The following is a 3853-nucleotide window of genomic DNA, read 5'->3' as shown; positions in this document are numbered from 1 at the left end:
ATGGTTAGCCAAATTAGGAATACTTTTGGGAGTGACAATTGGCATTGGAGGATTATTATTTTGCTGTGCATTACCTTTATTAAAATCACTAATTATCAAAGCCACTGTTAAACAAATGGAAATGTTAAGATATTATGATGACGAGAAAAGAAATCTAACTCACCAAGAATGTCATCAAGATATGCTTTACAAAACAGTATTGAAGTTGCAAAGGGCAGATGAAATTACAAATACATCCAATGAATATTTGGAATGAACACGAAACACATGAATTAGTAAAATAATCTTCGCATTATGTATGTTCTGTTTTGTTTTCATATAATGCATATTTTGTTTACAATGCATATTTTATTTGTTTTCAATTATGCATATTTTAGTTTAATGCATATTTTATAATCTTCATGTTACTTGGTATTCATTCTAACTCTTATTTTTAATATTTACTCTCATTTTATTTTTTATTTTTTTGTGTTTATATTTACTCCAATTTTATTTTATTTTGTTTTTACTCTTCTTTTATTTCATTGTTAGATACTGTATATTCTACATAACTGTGATAACCACAGGCAAGCGCAGAACCAATTGCACGCACATGCTTTGAACAAGTTTATTCTTAACTATAATCTTTTGTTGTTATCAGGATCTTTTACTTTCTCTTTGTCAATGGTAGAGAAAGAGGTTTGGTTCTGATACACTTCAGAGAAATGTTACATAAATGGTTATTGGTAATGAGAAATTGTGACTATTTAAGTCATTAGATGGTTAATCAAGAAAACCGAGGTATGAAGCAATTCTCTGAATGAAACCAGTCAAATGAGACGTGACTGTCTCAAAGGGGGAAATGTTGAAGATTTTATTGACCAAAATATAAAGGAATCATGTACACTTTACATTACTATTTGTAACACTGTTCAATAGAAGGGAAGGAAGGAGGCGGGAACCGGCGAACATTTAACAAACTTTAATGAAAAATAAACAAACAATAATCCAAGAATAAAAGACCGGCAGCCACCTCACGGTCGACTGCCGGCCACACAAACATAAACAAATTTAACAGTTTCCGGGCCCGGGTCCTCTCTCTCGATGGTCCGGTCGCTCGTCCTCTTATGCTCCTGAGCTCCCACGTGAGGCATGCGGGGACCGGCGGTCGCACAGCTGACACTCGTTGCCACTTACGCCGCCGGCCCCGCCACGGCTCTCGCCCCGCCTTCCTCGCTACATACCCCCATCACCCCTCACAGGCCGGGGGGCAGCACCGAGCCTGTGCTTACTCCCCCCCCGGGGGGCCTTCTCCCATGAGGGCCCCAGTGACCGGGGCATGCACGGACAAGGTGAGAGAACGGAGCCGGGAGCATCCCGAGCGACCGGGACGAGAGAGGGGAGAGAGGACAAAAAAAAAAAGTGGTCCGGTTCCCCGACACACTGCCGCTCGGTCCTCAGCCCAGCCGAGAGGCTCTTCCTCGCGGTGCTATGCGGTGGTGCGGGGACGCTCCGGGGCGACCTGATCCTCCTCCGCCTCCTGGCGGCCGGCGATGGCTTCGCCCCGAGGGCAGCCGGCAGCGAGCCGTCCGTTCCCTGCTCTTCCCCTTTTCCTTGGTGGACAGTAGCAGGCTCCGGCCCATGGCAAACGGACCGAACTCCTCCGCTCCCTCTTCTACGGCCGCCACCCCACCTCGGCCCAGGAGCCCGGCAGCGAGGTCTTCGTCCCCCGTCGAGCTTTCTCTCTCCGGCACCACCGCTTAGGGCAGCCGCTGGCGGACCTCCTTCGTCTGTGCTGCCCGAACTCCCCAGCACTGCGAGGCCGCTCGGCGGCGAGGGCTCCTCGACAGCATGTCCCTCCTTCGGCACCAATGTAACACAGTTCAATAGAAGGGAAGGAAGGAGGCGGGAACCGGCGAACTTTAACAAACTTTAATTCAAAAATAAACAAACAATAATCCAAGAATAAAAGGCCGGCAGCCACCTCACGGTCGACTGCCGGCCACACAAACATAAACAAACTTAACAGTTTCCGGGCCCGGGTCCTCTCTCTCGATGGTCCGGTCGCTCGTCCTCTTATGCTCCCAAGCTCCCCCGTGAGGCATGCGGGGACCGGCGGTCGCACAGCTGACACTCGTTGCCACTTACGCCGCCGGCCCCGCCTTACTCGCCCCACGGCTCTCGCCCCGCCTTCCTCGCTACACTATTATAAATCTATCTCTACATAAGATCTGGTCTTTGTTAGCTCATCTCTAGTCGTAAATACCAGAGTCTTTGTTAGTAACCCCCCCCTCACCAGCTAGGAATGCTGAGATCAGACATCTGTTAAAGTTATCAGGGTAACCCCCAATAACTTAGGTGTGTGTGTGTGTGTGTGTGTAAGGACACTATAAAGGTCTGCCCCCAACCAGGGTTGGGCAGTTGCATTGCAATCCAACTCGGCTTTGTTTCAACTTTGTGAGAATAAAGTCTAACTACTTTTGGTTTCAAAACCTTGACTCAAGAGTCGTTTCTTCGGAGCAAAAGAGGAACAAAATCACAACAATGGCTGACTACCCAGAACAAGCCGAGACACACACACACACGCGGCCATCAACTGAGGTATGACTGAAGTATGACAAGAAGTTCCCACACACCTGAGCAGAAGCTCCACAAGCATGTACACCCCATGTACATATCACGGATGGACACACGCCCTCTCTTCACCAGCAAAGACCTGCTGAATTGTTTTGAGCCTCTAAGAGACTTTAACCATTACAAAAGAATAGGGCTCAAGTACGGGAACTTCCGCTTTCCAGCCAGCCAACTCGTCTGAAATGCATTGCCAGGTCACAAAAGTTAGGCATGACATCTCAGCTGGTCGCGAGAACTCAGTCTCAAGGTTGAACCAGCCGACGACCCAAAGTTTCCTGCCCTTACCTGCCAAAGGCACATCAACAAGTGACATGATGATAGCAGGCACCATACAGGAACTAGGGGCAGATATCTCAGACATCAGCTTTGCACTGTTCACACGCTCTCCACGACAACACCAGCATCAGACATTTCCTCGTCTGTCAAGTGCAGTTTCCATTGGACTCAGGACCAGGACACCCGTGCTTTGAACTTGAAATGGAATGACCAATGCTGAACCTGCTACTTATTGGTACTTTCTACTAGACTAGAACAGCCCAGAGCTTTGCACTCTGGTGAATAAATGAGACTGTAGCAACTGCATTCACCAAAAGGGGTCACTGTTCAGCTCAACACACAGTGTGACCAAGCCTTCAACCACACATCCGCTTCAGGTCCGTTGCTCATTGCTTGTATGCATGGATGGCGGCGGCGCCGGTGTTTGTGGCTTGCCGTCGGTCTCGGGGCTTTCTTTATTTCCTATGTATTTTGTTTGGTTGTTTGTCTTTTCTAACGGAATATGCCTCGTCACTACTGACTTATGATAAAGCTACTCTTCTAAGCCTAAACCCAGGTATTAATGACCTTTCATCTCAAATACGATTTGGATTTCTACCACCTCCGTTACTGATGTCGATACCGGGCTGACTACGCCGCGGGCTTTGTTCCCGGCCGGCGAGGAAGCGTCGGAAGCGGCGTGGAAAGCGCGGAGGTTACGCCGTCAAACTGAAGCTCTATCTGGCCCAACAACGTGGATCACAGTCTCTCCTGCGGCTCTACAGAAAGGATCTGGGTGATGGTCTCTTCATCCGCTGGCCCTCTATGGATCCAGTTGGAAACTGGAATGTTTTGTTGTCTCCGTCTGCTTCTCTTCCGGCTCATGCGTACGGCTTGCCTGTGTTACATCGCGGAGGAGTGTGTGGAAGGCATCTTCGGGCTCTTCCCCGGACAAGGATTTCTGAGGTCGTGTCTGAAAGCACTC

Source organism: Triplophysa rosa, linkage group LG1, assembly GCF_024868665.1.
Source record: "Triplophysa rosa linkage group LG1, Trosa_1v2, whole genome shotgun sequence".
Lineage (NCBI taxonomy): Eukaryota > Metazoa > Chordata > Actinopteri > Cypriniformes > Nemacheilidae > Triplophysa > Triplophysa rosa.
The sequence above is the reverse complement of the archived record's forward strand: the minus strand, read 5'-3'. Positions refer to the sequence as shown.